Source organism: Falco punctatus, assembly GCF_963210335.1.
Source record: "Falco punctatus genome assembly, chromosome: 6".
NCBI classification, from domain to species: Eukaryota; Metazoa; Chordata; class Aves; order Falconiformes; family Falconidae; genus Falco; species Falco punctatus.
The window spans coordinates 40186714-40203339 of record NC_137585.1 but is presented as its reverse complement, the minus strand read 5'-3'; the positions used below and the strand labels follow the sequence as shown (position 1 = coordinate 40203339).

The window sequence follows — 16626 nt, the reverse complement described above, 5'->3', positions numbered from 1 at the left end:
CCCTAATGAAAGTCTCTCCTAAGGCATCTCACCCAAGAACTAAAATAAACTTTCCAAGAAGGCAAGACAGGAAAACAGACACAGATTCCATGTTTAGGTCTTCCAGCTCCTACCTATTAGCTACAGTAATCACTTGGAGCCTTCAGATCTGCCTACAACTGAAACCCCCACTTCATTTTGCATCTCACAGAAAAACAATATGTTGGATTTTTTTTCTTAAAGTACATCATATTAAATAAGCACGCTAAAACCTTTCACATCTTCATACACATCTAAATAATATTATGTGATGCATGCAATTGCCTCCACTTAACCATGCTAGCAACTTGAAGAACCTCCACTTATTTATGGAATAATAAGGCAGCATTTGCCAGCTGGAGCTGCTTGTTGGGCACCCTGCCTCCCCGGGCCCTGCCGCATCCAAAAGCACGCACTTACTCAAATGCTTGCAGAAACGTACCACTTCTGCCCTAACGAGAATCAGCAAGCAAGATTTTCTCACCTATTTCTAGGACTGATCTTAAGTTCTGCTCTCAGTTACATGGTCACCTTAAATGAAAAGTGTTTTGGATTACTTTCTCTTTGCAGAAGAATCTGTAAAAGCTAAAAATATGTGGATTTTTGTATTTCAATTTCTCAGATGACTCCTATAAGAAAAGGAAACCTATTTGCCAAATTGTTCCAGATACAGTATAAGCACTTTGATAATAATTCTTTTAAAGATGGGGGGAAGGATTTGTCAATCATTTTTTCATTTTATTAGGTCTGGTTTTTTCCATTTTACACTACACATTCCTGGGATGGTTATTTGATGCTTCCTCAGATATTCAGAAGCAGGACCTCACACTGAAGTTTTGTCTTACTTCTTTCAAACAGCTCATTTTTCTCCCTTGTGAGGGGATCTTCCCTTGATATCATGAAATACAGATTATTGAGCTGCTCCTTTTTATGTCAGTTATTCAATAGGTTTCTACCATCAGGTTACAAGAGGTAACTAGTGGTCTAGTCTCAATTAATTTATCTACTTATCTCATGAAGAAATTTACTCTTTTTCATATTTCCATAGCATTTTTCCTTGTGAAGCAGATAAACTCATTCAATTTTGAGGCAATATGGAAGCATTAATATATAATAAATTTATAATGAGAATATTTACCTATTTGTATCAGAATCGCCTAAAAAATGCCAGTATTTTTTATACGTGACGTAAAGCCTAAGTCCACATATTTCGTTTGTCATATTAATTCTGGTTTGATTTATTGGCTTTTGTATATTTCTATATCCTGGTAAATCAACATTTTTTTTAATAAATCAATCAAAACCCACATCTACACTTTATGATTAATATATTCCCTGGAAAGTTTACTGCAACAACTTACATGCATATAGACAACCCTCACTTGTTAAATGTGACCTTTTTTGCTTTTTTTATGCACCCTTCTACAGTCTTTTAAGAGAAGGCTGCTTAGATGGAGAGAGACTGGGAAGTGGGAGAAGGTATTTTTGTTCGTGTGTGTGTGTGTGTGTGTTTCAATAAGAAATTCAGAGCAGGTCTTTGCTGGAAGGCTATATACCACTGAAAGATTAAGACATCCCAAATACTAAGCAAGCGAAACTTGATTAACAGAAGGGAGCTTTCATGGATTGTTTAGACTGGTTTTTTATTTTGTTATTACTTAACAACTGGAAGAAAATCTCCCTTTCCGAAAGATCTAACCATTGTGCTTTTCAATTAAATGCTGAGAAATTTCACATCACTAAGTTCTTTGAAAAAACTATGCTAAAGCAGGTATGATTTTCCTTGTGGATAATAGCAAAATGTGCTTAAAACTTTCAGATCTTCCTCATACATCATAAAACAGCAAGAATGAAAAGTCTGCTTCTAGCTCCTAGCCCTAGAAATGCAAACAGTCTGTACCCACCCCGGAGCTAATCCATCCTCCCTGCTGGAGTAACTATTTGCAGCCTCCTTTTTAACCTTAAATTTAAGATCTGCAAGATCTGGATCCTCACTCTTCCTCGTTCTGCTAAGAACACAACTTACCTATATGCAGTATTGTGTTTCATGCTTTAACAATATTTAAAAAAAAAAAAACAAACAAAAAGTGTCAAATGAAATATCTATGCATTCACTCCTGGAGCTCAGAGATACCCAAGCAGGTGTTTTTCCACACCGTCATATCAATTTATTATACTGTAAAATATTAAGTTATCTAGATAAGGAGCTCTGGTGGATTCTTTAGCTTAATTAATGGACTACAGGAGTGGAGTGCAAATACCCTCTTCTCTCAGACACGAATGGCTTGCATCCTTCCCCAGAAACTATTTCAGACATGGACCTTTTCGAAAGCCAGTAGCTTTACATCGTTGTATTGGTTTAATACTTGCTGGCCACAATGTTCTCTTAGATCTCAAAGTTGCTGCTTATGATCTCAGGGTTGTTATGTACTGTACTTCCAGTACGTATCTGGGGGGATGATCTGTATTTTGAAACTAACTACATCTTAACTAGTTACCAATAACCTGTGTAACACTGACATGCCATTGTGAATGTTCAATTTCAGAGGGGATCCTCTGGAATCAGTCTGAAATCAAGACTAACACTGTCCTTAACAAACTTCTGTCACAACAATTTTAAGTAGGATACCGTGCTTTTTTTTCTTTTTTTTTTTTTTTCCTGTTCTTTTAAATCACATATAGATAGTATTGGCTGAGAAAGGGAATGAGAAACTCATTTCCCTTCTTCCTCTATCAACATTTATGACTTTTGCACAGCTTTTATCACTCTGTACTAATACAGTCAGAGATAATTAGAAAGGTTTAGCTCACATTTTGGCTTTACATTCTTCCAGGTTTTGTATAGCAAACCAAAGGGAAAAAAAACTGGTTACAGCATTTATTAAAATATATAAACAGCTCCCCAGTAGACTTTTGCCTGTGAAGAAAGTGCTTTCAAGATGAACTCTGCTCAGACAAGCACTTTCACTAGCAACTCTTCCTCTGAGCCTCCTGACAGTCTGTGCTCTTCCGACTGTATACATTTAGTGTAGCCCAGCAGCAGGAAGAGATCCTCTGTAATACTTGGCAGAAAGGATTTGGATTACTATACTCATGAGTCCTAAACCAGCCCATCTGCTGTGTGTTTTGACACTCCTATAAATCCTCTAACCTTTCATAAGTAGTCATTTTCATCTGGGGAAAAAATGAGCACTGATTTAGATCAGATTCAACATCTCTCCTGCTGGCTAACAGTCAAGTACCACCAGTGCAATTTTAGTGTTTGTGACTGCAGAAACCTTTTTCATCTCCTACCAAAATCCATCTGCATGACCCACCCACATAGCATATTTCCCTTGCATTAAATTCTAATTTCTCAGTCCATTATACTGCTCTTAAATAAGGCACTGCAGCAGATCTCTTGATTGGGCAACCCCTGCCAAAGCTCAGTCATCACCTAAGTGGTATCCAAAGCATTTTCAAATGACACTATTCTTTTAAACTCACCTTGTCCTTTTCACAAAGAAGCATTAAATATGGCACATGATCAAGACAGTCCAGATATCAAAATCACTGGGGCTAACCACACACAAAATGTTATTTTTAGAATTCAGGAAATGCAGAAAATAAAGTGGGTATGTCACCAGGCATCACACACAGGAGTTTCTTTTCCAACTGAGAGCTTCTTGAAAATATGTTGGCTTGAGAACGGGGACTTCCCAAAGTAGTAGAACGCTGCCAAATCACTAGACTGACAGTATCTTGTTTCCATGGTATGCAGAGTCTCCTGGATCACAGCTCAGCCAAGTTTGAGCTGAATTAGAATTCAGAATGTATCCCCACCAGAGACAAAGCTATTTGCCACAAGCCCTGCTGGGTCGTAGTACTGAGCTGGAAGTGGCCATTACTGCACCATCTCCACCTGTCCAGTTTGCTCCTGCTTGCATGACCCACTAAATGAGGTTCACTCATCTACACTGGTGAAACAACAACTGGCCTGAAGGTTGGTTCTTCCTCTGAGCTAGAACTCTGTCTATAGCTTATCCAATATTGTGACCAACTGTACATATTTAATGATATTGACTTCTAGTGTTATGAACCCACACAATTCTTCCTCAAGAAGGTGATCAGTGCGTTCATAAAACAGCTGAAGATCACATGTACATATTTTTATTATTAGCAAATAGCACAAACTAAGCAGTCATTGTTGTTGACTTGCCTTACTAAAATTTAAATTTGAGTTATAAATACTGGCATTTAAAAATCGCCCAAAGTCTTCCTCTAAAATCTTTAATTCTTTAATAAGAATTGTTAAATTAAACAAAACAACAACAACAAAAAAGTCCACAACAAAAAAACCTCTAACTTCTCAACTGAAAAAGGTTATAAAGACTACAGGGAAAAAGATAAATTGTATTAAGAGCAGAAACTGTATGAATGACTAGAAGTAGTAGAAAAGCAGGAGAGACTACATTAGCTTCATAAATCTGCGCGCATGATCAGTGCAACAGAGAAGGCTCTCTCTGAGGATAAGTCTACACAGGGAAATGCAGCGTGACAATGGTGACAGTACGGATAGCATCCCAGGGTTAATCCATCTATCTGCAAGAGCACAAAATAAACAGAGGAAGTTAGAAACCCACTGGGAGCAAGAGATATTCCTGAACTGCCAGACTGCTCAGCAGTGCTGTCCAGCACTACTGTTACCACTGCACAGGTAGATATGTGGGCCAACAGTCATAGCTGCCTTTCATTTAACAAGCATTGTCTCTTTCAAGAGGTTTTGCAATGAAGGAAGGGCACTGCGCTTTCTGCACTAGCCAAAATGCTGTGAGCTCACTGAACGCGCAAGTATCTTGGAAGGCAGAACTGGAATTCAAAATGATCTTGAAAAAACCAGAAATGCTCAGAAAAATAAACCCATATAAAAGGCAGGGGCAACTCTGCTTAAAGATACACAAGTGCGAGATGTGGAACAAGTACTTGCCTCATCTTCAGAGAACCATCAGGGATTATCACAGATCACAAGCAACTCTTTCAAACCACTGCTAAAGAGGTAAACACTGTACTGAGACTACAGATGAAAGCACACCCTTCAAGATATGTGATGTAATCCTTCCACTCTTCACCATACTAGTAAATCCTAAATGTGCCTGGTTCCAGCACAGAACTTTCAGAAATAAATGAAGGAACTACATAGAGGAATGTGACAGAGCTATTCATACAAGTTCAAAGGGAACCAAGGAAAATTCCAGCTGTGAAACAGCACCAGTTTACCTCTGCCATTGGGACTACAAGGAAGCAGGATGGTCTCATCCTGCAACTTGATGAGTAGGCCTGCAGAGCCCCAAAAAGAAAGGAAGCTTTGCTCCAGTCCTACTGGAAAGGCAAAGGCTGTACTTGCTGTGTAGCCGGGCTGTCCTCTTGAGTAACAAACACACCTGAAAATGAGTATACAAGGCTGAGTCCCACCAGTCTGTGTTCCCTACTAAATCTGATCTGGCAGTACTTTTGAACTAATCATCCTGTACAAAGTACTGGCAACTTACTAAAGCCCTGCTCATTTGAATGGATAGACATGCATTTTTTTCTTCTAAAGGAAGTTTGTTCTGCTGTCCTGTACAACACACAGGCATTGTTAAGAAAAAGAAAAGCAAAGCATTAAACAGCTCTTAAGAGTACATACTGCAATCCCACCTATAAACCCACCACCAAAAATTATGGTGGCACATTTCACGTGTTTCCTAAACTAGTAAGATACAAATCAGGGAAAATTAAAACCTAAGAGCTAGTTTAATATGCAGTGGGAGGAAAACACACACTATAAGAATGGAATAGATACACACTTTTTAACTGACTAATGCAAATAGAAATGGATTTTATGAGCAAAAATGTAATTTAATCCCAGATTAAGCCTCTGGCAATGACAAAGCAACTTTATCAATCCAGTAGAAGTCAGTCATCAATAATCGAATTCTGTACAAATAGCAAGCTGGCTCCAGTTTTGACAGAACCTATCTAGGCGTAATAGAAATCCATCAGCTGGAACCCCATCAAGCTACAAAGCCAGTTTCTACAGTGGATAACAAACAGCATTCTATGTGTTTTTTTGTTTTTCCCTTTGCCATCTGAAAAATTGAGGTGCTTTGTTTGTTTTATTTGTACCTCTAAAATATAACAAAAGGACAAGCAGCAAGGTTATCTTGAAGTTATAACAAAGAAAATATCTTATGAATTTAAACACTTAATTGTAAATCTTCTAGTAAAGCTTAAACACCTACAACATTTTCAAAGAGAAACACAGATAATATCAAAAGTCGTGTGAAATACAAAATCTGCTTATCAACTCAGAGGGTGCTGTATATTACCAAGATTCATTTAAGATCATATAAGTAGTCACTTATTTTGTTTGAAAAAAAATTGAAGCTGCTTTTGGTGCAGATATTTTCAGACCTACTGGTTCAGCAAGACAGGGAAAAGAATTTTTAAGTGATTCAGAACCTATTTGTGTGACAAACTGAACACAGGCTATGTTGTGACTAAAAAAATTATTTAAAAAACCCCACACCCTCCTTCTACACCCACCCACAAAAAACATTTATTTATGAGGTGGTACTAGAGGATGGCCAAAAGACACTCGCAAGTAGCACGACTGTTATTCTTGAAGTCAATACCTTTAGAAGCCAGAATATATTTCACAGTATCAGCCACTTATTAGTCATTTACTTCAGATGCAGTGTTTATTATAAATAACAGCCTAAAGGACATCTCCTGTGGTCTGGATGCAATCTGTGTATCATTTCTACTTATTCTATGTTACACTAGCATCACATTTCAAACAGTGGGAACCACAAAGAACTGGAGAAGCTAAAGGCAACACAGCAATGACTACCAGGCACAGAAAGCCTTCAGAAAAGTGACTCAGATTGAGAAATACATACCTTCCAGATTCCAAGTCACTGCCAACAACAGACAAAAGTTAATTCAAAGAGATTATTAACAAACAGTAGGTCACCGTGATTGATGAAAAGTTTGGTTTCCAAGCATACTGACAGGAACTCCTCTCATACAGACAAAAGTTAATTCAAAGAGATTGTTAACAAATAGTAGGTCACCGTGATTGATGAAAAGTTTGGTTTCCAAGCATACTGACAGGAACTCCTCTCATACTCCTAGTCAAAACAAATAGTCTGAAACACATCTACATATCTATCATCTAACCTAGTCTTGCCTCCCATGTAGTTAATCGGGTAGCTATGAAACATTGGCAGTAAAACTCTGGAGATATATGCTTGGATGTTTGAAGACTAACACATTGGAGGGGAAATAAAAACCCAACTTATAAAACAAATTAAATTAACAACCTTCGTAAAACCTGACCGGTAAGTACTGCAATCTCAGAGAAGAAAGATTGAGAAAATTAACATTTTAATAACAATTTCATTTGTTCCTGTTTTTTATTAGGCCAAGTTAGCCTCTTATAGAATCAGCTATGCTAAAAGACTAATTTGAAGAAGAGAAAGCTTGCTATGTCCTATGTTAAGTACTGAGGAAGCTTTTGAATTCAATAAATAGAAATGAGAATGAATACCTATTGGAAAATTAATAGAACAAATTAAACTTTTTGCAGCAAATAGCACTAGCTACCTACATAAGTAATCACTACGCAATGATAGCAAAGAGTGCTGCAAAGATATTACAGGAGTGGAAATATAAGAACATTTAGCCAATAATAAAAACTGCAAACACTTCAACAGAGAATTGCCACAAAAGTACATTCAATAAAAATATCAGAATACCTTGAATATAGTGTCCTCTATCTTACTTCCCTACACATGAAATATGAATAAAATAATTTTAAAAACAATTTTTTAATTTTCTACCCTTGGTCTGGGTACCTTTTTAAGGGGTAATTAAAAGGATATTTAAGCACAGCCCTTTTAAAAACATGAACTGCATTACTAAGGTCTGAATCAGAGACAGAGAGAGTTAAAGGTAAAGAAATTACTGACCTCAGTAATGCAAAACCAAATACTTAATAATCGAAATAAAGAGAAATGAAAAATGGTGAAGCAGCATATGGATGACAAAACTAACTTCAGATCACAAGATGTCATTACTCTCCATTAAGCTAATGTGAAGAAATGTGGTAGTTAGCAATCTCCTGTGAACCAATACCAAGATACCACTCAACCAAACTATTAGGGGGTGAAGTAGTTAAAAGAGGTCAATTACTGGTACTGTAAGAGTTATGCTGAAGCCCCTTAAGCGATTACATTAAACATATTTGAAAGCCTGCACAGTTGTCTTGTTTAGCTTACAATAAGATCTTTAATATTTCCCGCTACGTAATGGTCTCTGACCAAATCCATTTAGCTGTAAAACAATTCAGCTTCTCTGAAGGAAATTAAAAAGTATATATTCTTTTAGAAGAAACTAAGAAATTTATTTTTGGTTAAATACATTCAGTACCATTATCAAAACATTTGTTTCTCAGCTTTTTGGACAAAACAAAGGGGGAAGAAATAAAAATTGTGCAAATGGAAATGCACATACTCATCCATATTCACACACATACACACACAGCCTTCCTTAGCAATTCCTGGTTTGTAGGTCCAATGCATTGCAAGCTTGTTCAGGGCATCAAAGAAGTAAACGCAACAGTCTTTCCTTAGCATGGTCCCAGTGCCAACAGCCAGCCATTATGAAATTCATTCCAGTCTCCTTAACGAGTGAAGTTTGGAACCACAGTGTTTTGGAGCCATAAAGAAATGATTTATAAGGAGACTTCACTCAGTGGGAAGGGCGAAGTGCGGCAGTTCTCTCTCCAAGTTATCATAATAGAAAGCTATTTAATGAGTGTGGGATTTCTTCAAGAATTTAAAAAAGGCAGGATTTGGAAGAGGATGTGTTACATTATGCAGACACCCACATCACTGAACGTTTCTGCTACAGTAAAACCATCAAAATAAAAATCCTCAAAGTTGTTACTATTTTGAGCTTTTGGCTTGTTTTTAATAAGCGTTTTCAAATGTAAACCACAGATTTCTAGAGATTATAAGATAGACATAATTCAGTATAAACAAGTTAGCAAGATTTAGTGAACTAAACTAGGTTGCCTAAGGTCAAGCACTCCATACTGCAAACAAGAAAAAAATTGTGCCCTGAAGCAAGACACTGTCTGGCAAAACAGCAACAAAAAGAGCAGAGAGGTAACTTTCCTCAATAAATTCAGCAGAAGCCTGTGGCAGTTACCTACCTCCTTAAAGCACTCTCCCCTTCAGGGCACCACGATGTGTGCTGATGACTCAAATTCAATTACACACAAACTTGAGTCCTCCCCTTAATCCAAGTGCAGATCAAAGCTAAATCCAGCCCCCAGTAACGATTTATAAATAAAAAAAATTCAGTAACCCATATGACATAATCTTCATGCATGATACGGGGACATATGGGCCATGCGTGTCAGAAATTAATCACCTTGCTTTCAGATTATGCTGGTGTTTGCTAATGAAGGACGGCAGTGGGAAGGTGAGAAGACTACACCGGACCAGAGTATGCCAGAATTCTTAAAGTCAAAATGCAGGCATAAGTGACCCAAATCACATTTGTTTTCTATTTCTAAATTCTGTAAATTTAGACTGTGGCTTCTTCATAGTATGAGAACTGAGACAGCAATGATGCTTTAGGAATATTTTTATTGATTTATTTTCTGTTCTTTTCAGTGTTATCAGGTTTTTTTGCACAAAATGACACTGTGTAAGCCCAATGGAGAGAACAACGTATGGGGGTGGAAAGCTGAAGGAAGTGTTGTGACTTTGTTAAACCATGACTGCTACCAAAAATGCCTATCAAACCATGGCTTCCAAGCATATCATTAGGACAGCTGTGCTCTTGCCATGCATTGCAGCAACACACACACAGAGCCCTGCTTCTTCAGCAAACTGAGACTTGTAATGGCAATACATATGTAACAGCAGTTACAACTATTATACCTTAAGTAGCAAGTTTTCATTTTTTTAAGTCTTGAAAAAAAAAAAAAAAAACACAGCACAACATTCCACTAAACATAAGATACATAGCTTCCATTAAAACAAGAAGTCTTTGAGCTGTCATGCACAGTGGATTATATGGCCACAAAATGCCCTCCTACCTGGCAGTCTTAAGAACGTCCATTCTACACAAGCTGCTTGTTTTCAAGGTCAGTACATAAATTACCTAGATGTCATGCTAGTAAAGGCCCAAACTCCCTATTCCTGCAGAAAGCTGTGTGACATATTTCCTTGTCCCTTGGAAGGATGCACATCTTCAGCTCCTGGACAGTCTTCAGATAGTAAGATGAACTTCACTGCCAGTGTTTTGTCTGTGCTTCAAACCATCTGCCCAACCCACAGATTCATCACCACAACTCATTGCTCTCCTGTCAAAAGCACCTTAAGACTCCCTCTGAAATCTTCTACATCTCTCCCTCATGGATGAAATAGCTATCCTCAAATCAGTCCAAAAAATTTTCCTACAAGTAGTATAATGAAATGCACCTGATAGCAGATCAAGATGCTTCTTCTGACACAGATATGCTGAATTACATCAAGCAGATAGCTTAACCACCTTCTGTCTCCTTTTGTTCTAATCCTTCCCTACTGCCTCTAAATTCAGATGCTATATTTGTAAAAGTACCAGGAGTTTGTAATGATGTTCTGTGTGGTGCACATGAAGGTTCTGCTCCCTCATGTCAATTATACAAATAATTAAGAACTACAGACTGTAGTGACCTCTTTTAATAAGCAATCTGGAAACTTTCTTCTAACATGCTTCTGCTGCACATATATCCAACCTAAGTAACAACTTTTGATTATTTTAATCTTTCTTCACCGGTAACTCTTTTTACTATTTGCACTTGGTCCTGTTGAACCTCATGAGGTTCACATGGGCCTGCTTTTCAAGCTTGCCCAGGTCCCTCTGGATGGCATCTCAACCCATACTGCCTACCACTTACTCTTCAAGAATATTATTGTTTAAGTATTCAGGTAGACACATACAGAGCAAGTCCAGATAAACTGGGCTTGAAGCCCTTAGATGACAAATCCAGCTACTACTTTGCTACAAAAATAACCAACCCAAAAAAATTAGTTAGTTTTGAACCATCATCAGTGAACTTCTCTGCCAGAATCTCACTAAGAAAAAAAGACAAAAGACTTACTGTTCTTACATATGAGGGAGGCAAGGTATGGAGGAAGAGCTCCCATGTTTTATTAGAGCAATCAGCATAGCCAGAAAAACACACAAGCTACAATTGGAAAAAAATAGGCCAAAAATGGACAGCTAGTCTGATAAAAGATATTACACCCTTCCAATCAAGTTTGTTTTATTTTTTACTATCACAATGACAATGACACTAGTGCTTTTTGCTATTAAGGAAGAAAAAAGCGTGGAGAAGTGAAGGCAATTCTAGCTATGAAAAAAAGTCTCTTCATTGTTGCATCGTTTTCAGCTGAAGTGTGCAAAGCAGAAATGAGGTTTTTAGCACAATACAACTGAAGGCCATGAGGAATTTCCTCTCTTTTTAATACACAGCACTTTAACAAATTCTTGCCTCACACAGAAATGGCCTAAATAATGCCAGAATTCTCTCCTTTAACGTAAAATAATGCTGAACTGAGAACTTTTGGCAACTAGTTTTTCTTTAGCGAGGGGAAGTTATGGAGTAAAATGCTATAAATGTAATGGGAATGGAAGGAAATCTCACAAGCAATAGAAATCAGTAATTTAAAAGAGAAAAACAAAGATCATAAACCAAGAGAAGAGCACACAGGCATAAAGGAGAACAGTAATGGGTTAAAGTAAGCAGACATTCAAGTTTTGCCTTTATTTTCCCAAAGAGGAAGGTATGGATTTCAAAAAGAAAAAGGAAAAGAAAGGGCGGCGGGTGGGGGTGTAGCAGAAGGATGCACAACAGTCTTCAATTGTAGAGCTATTCAAAATGAATCACAAAGTAAAGGAAGAGAGACTGAAATATATTTGAACATGGGAACAAAACCAGAAAAACTTTCTTGGTTTGAGAATCTCTTCCATGACTCCTCTTCCTTCTGTCTTCTCCCTTCTCCTTGTCTTTGAACTTGCAAATACCTGCTCTCAGAGTGGTTGCCAGCAATTGCAGTTTGGCTAGCTCTGACTCTTTTAACATAGACCCAAACTCTGCTTATCCTGAGTGAGTACAACAGAAGTAACTGCAGCACTTAACATGTTCAGATCCTCCTACTGCCAGTCCTCTCCACCTACAAAGCCGTAAACCTGCACAGTCACTAAAACAGTGGTTCCAGAGGACACTAAAGAGGATCTAGGGGTAAAAAAGTAAGACTTGAGGACTACTACAATTTGTACTAAAATGCCAAGACTCCTAGCGAAGACTGCACTACATACACACAAACACACATATATATACACACACCTCCCTCTGTGAGTGAGGCAGATGCAGTGCCACTTACATCACTTGGCATGTCAAGGGTTTTTATTCTGTTCTTTTTTTCCCAATTGCCTAATCAGGACATAACTAATTTCCACGTAACAAATTTCAAACCTCCTTCTCTGCATAGAATTCTGGTTCAGGAGGAATCAGCGTGGCAGGCTACCTGGGATTTTTTTATCATTACCCACCCTGGGTTGTCACAGAAAGGGTCTGACCACACTTAATTGATTTCCAAGATAGTAAATACACTGCAAAAAAGTCAGAAGTTGTTAGTCATTTATGTACTTCTCAACTTTGCCAATCAATGCAGCAAATATGTTTCCTGACCTTGCTTAGAGAAAAAATGAGGATAACCTTTAAAGAGTAGGAATAGTCATGCATTATGGATTTATCTATCTGGCTAGCAATATTCATTTCAGTGATGAAAAAACTTAACTGAAAAGGCTAACAGTTTTAATTACATACCTCCAAATTATATTAAAATTATTTCTTATCTGCACAAGAACATAAAAATAATTAACCAAAATACATGCAGGGACAGAAATTAGAACTGCTAAATTTTTCAGGAGTCCCTCTGAAGGGACCTTGACAATTTTCCAGTTTTTAAAAATTACATCTTCCACAATTCACATATTTAGATAGGAACTAAGCTATAAAGACTACTCTGTAGTTGTATTTGTACTTCTCTGAAACAAACTGTTTCAGTATTGCTGGGTTGTTTGTCTGAGGTGGTTCCTGAGATTAATGTTTCTAATATTAAACGATGAGAATTCTAAAAATAGCACAATGCTGAAAACTCCAATGACTCCATTTTTAAGCATCAACATCTTAAATACTTGAAAGTTAAATGCCTTAAAGCATGGGCTCCACAGAAACCAGCACTTTGGGTGAAGTTACATCTAGGCTAGTCTCCAAGTTCCTTAGAAAACTTACTCCACCCTCAACACAAATGGAAGAATTAGGCAATTGGACCTTTTTTTTATAAGGCAATATATTTTCCTTCCTTTTGTTCACTGACTTTCCAGAAACATGGAAAAGCCCTCCTTTTCAAAAGAAAACTAGAATTTCCACATTTCAGTCTGTATCTGTCATCTATGACAGACCTCAGACTACACAGACATTCTCTTCCTAAGACTGTCGTTTTCTTCTCTCAAAGTTGATTGATTTTGCATGCAATCCACTGATTAAGTTCCCAGTTGACAACAACGAGCATGACTAAGCATGACTTGAGTCCTTTGTTTTGCAGGAGCCCCGAGCTCTGGTATCTCATTGAATAAGTATTTAATATCTATTTGAGCACATACTCATTGCTCAGACCTCACAGTGCATATGGTAGCCCTAGTGTGCTAAAGCACAAGCCGCGACGAAGCACTCCGAAATCCTGATGGCACAAAAGCAAAGGTATATGCAGACCTGGATAGGCTTTACAAGTGCTCTGCATACTGTTGTCAGCGTATGCCTAAAAGCAGCTGCTGAAGGACTTACAGATGGTGTCTAGAGACCCTGTTCAACTGCACACAACAGGTGAACAGGACCTGAAGACCCACCTTTCGGACTTGGTCAAACATGACAGTTTAGAATCAGCTGTGCCCCTGCCTCCTTCTTTGCATCTTGGCCCAAGTGCTCCTGTGAAAGGTTTACATACTTTCCACATACTGCAAGTATAAATGAAGTGGGGTTTAAACCAAGTGAAGTTATGAAGAACACCTCCTACTGTCTGCAACAGACCTCCCTCAGGCAAGAACGTTAACAGCTGGGACTGACCTCACTCCTGTTAAAACCCACACTCAGCCTTTGAATCTTGTCACAGAAATAACTGGAAGACAAGAAAATCCACTTCATTTCATTTTTTGTTATTTGCTTTCTGAAATCCCAGATTAAAAAGGTTTACATTCTTAAGCACTGGCCAAACGCATGAGGACCATATGTATTGGGTTGGGTTGGGTTTTTTTCTGTGAAAGCTGAGATCCTCACTGGGACAGATGTAAGAAATGTATAATTTGTTGCTCACAGTTTAAAGTATGCATATGTTTTGTTAAAGGGCTGTGGCTTGTCAGAAGAGCATTGAGATGACTGCTTGTCTTACCAGGCAGCTGTGCACTGGTTCAAGAGGAGCAAGGAGATCTCTCTCAGAGAGCACCTAAGTGGGAAATGCTGCTGCAGTGCAGGGGACAACAGGGAAAGCTGTGGGAAGCAACAAGCCATGAGGATGAGAACAGGAGGCTTGAGAAAAGTAGAGAACCAGCTCTCAGAGACAACAGGAACACTTTTCTGGAGACCTATGAGAGACCACAAAGATCCATCTAAACAAGGGAAAAATAAGATGCTTTGCCCTTGCAAGGACAAAAGTAGGCAAGGCCAAAACCTACTTTGAAACACAACTATTTGAGTATACGTCGCCCAGCAAATCTGTTCTCTCTCTCTTTCATGAGATTGTTTTATTTTAGCATTTGTATTAAAAAAAAATAGAAGTTTTAATGATTCTTGGCGTATTCTCTTTAAGGAAAAGGTCCAAACAGGACTTACCTCAGAGCTCTGTCTCTCTGTCAGAGACAACCTCACCAGCCTAAGACATAAGACTTTAAATGCCAAGAAAATTGATACACCAATTGGAACTACATGAGATGTCTTCTTGAAAGTACTGTCTTTGCATATAAAGGTTCATCTTTGCTCTAGAAAATGTCACTGATCCTGACAGAAAGAAAGAAAAGGGCAACTTCTCTTTGCATTAACTTTGATTTTTCCAAATGGAAAAGATCAACCAGCAAACATTTTGCAACTAACAGCAAAAATCTAGCATTTCTCTAAGGTCAGCAGCAAAATCAACCTAGGAGGAAATTTGGCTCCAAACTGAGTAGAGAAAAGATTAAAAAGCATCCCCATAAAGCTGGGCTGTCTTGGCCAGGGATCTAAGCTAGGGTACAGTCCAGGAGGGGTTTACTCCTGCCCAGGGCTGCAATGTGAGCATATAGGGTATGAAGTACACTTGCTCATGACCTGCCACTTCCCCACCAGATTCAATTATTGCTTTTTAATCAGTTCCTTTCAGGACAGGAACCTGATAAACAATTTGGCTGTGTAGAATCCAACTACAAATAAAAAATAATTCTAAAAAAGTACAACTAGAAAGATCTTTAAGTAAATATCTATTTACAAATGTTTCAGCATATCAGAGGATTAGTTCAAAAAATGCAAGAGTGACTACAGTGGCAGCTTGACAAGAAGGTAAGTGGTGAGACAGCAGAAATGGGCATTGAGGTCCTTTAAGTCACTCTGGATGAGTACAGAATAATGCAGGATGTCTAAGGATTTTGCAGAAATAGACATTCTTTCCTGAAAAGAAACACAAACAAGGAAAATGTGGTTTAACTTTGCTTTTTGAATGCTATAATTTGTTCAATTTTACCATGAAGCCACCCAAAAGCAGTATTTTATATCAGTTCACCTGCCTTGAGTATTTTCTAACCATTTACAAAGCTAGACAGCAGTGGACTCCCAGCAGGGTAGTATCTAACCATTTCTGATGATGCAGCTAGCATTGCTGGAACATCTGCTCTCAGAAAGTATTTTTTCTCTTTTATCCCACAATTGCAATTCATGCAGAATTTGTATTTTAAAATGTCATTAATACTAAGCATGATGACCTTCTATAGCTGTAAGCCTGGAAAAGGTAATTTTACAATCAGTGAGAAAGAAAAAAGGTATCCCTTTTTATGTTAAAATATGGACTTTCAAATCCTGACGAGAAATAAAAATCAAAAAATATAATATAGCTTGCAAAAATTCCAGCATTGTTTATCTCATTTTGTCTTTCTGTGACAACATAATTAGTTGATATGAAAAGGCTTGTGAAATCGGGAATATGCTTTAAAGAAAAATACATACAGATGAAGACTTATAGATATACATGTATGGTGAGAAAAGGAGAAGCAGCTAAGAGATACTTGATTCCTGAAATTTCATTTAACAAAGACTGTGCTCCAAACAAGTCACTTTAATACAGCAGCACAAGCATGTTTCAGTGCCATCTAGCTAACACTCAAGGTAACTTGCATCACTACAGAGATTTTTTTTTCCCTGCAAATATCCTTTGTTCAATAAAAAACAAATGGAGAAGTGGCACATTGGTTTTGCTTCAGACCCATCGGTGTGTTGAAGCATAA

At 37.8% G+C, this 16626-nt stretch overlaps 1 protein-coding gene and 1 long non-coding RNA gene across 2 annotated transcripts in view; one reads left to right on the top strand and one right to left on the bottom strand.

Moving 5' to 3' along the window:
- The window catches only part of LOC308066250, a 600281-nt gene that overhangs the window by 154248 nt on the left and 429407 nt on the right, over positions 1–16626 (top strand). The window lies entirely within an intron of this gene.
- Positions 1–16626, bottom strand: part of TMTC2 (transmembrane O-mannosyltransferase targeting cadherins 2) — a 375978-nt gene that overhangs the window by 152225 nt on the left and 207127 nt on the right. The gene's annotated exons all lie outside the window — the stretch shown is intronic.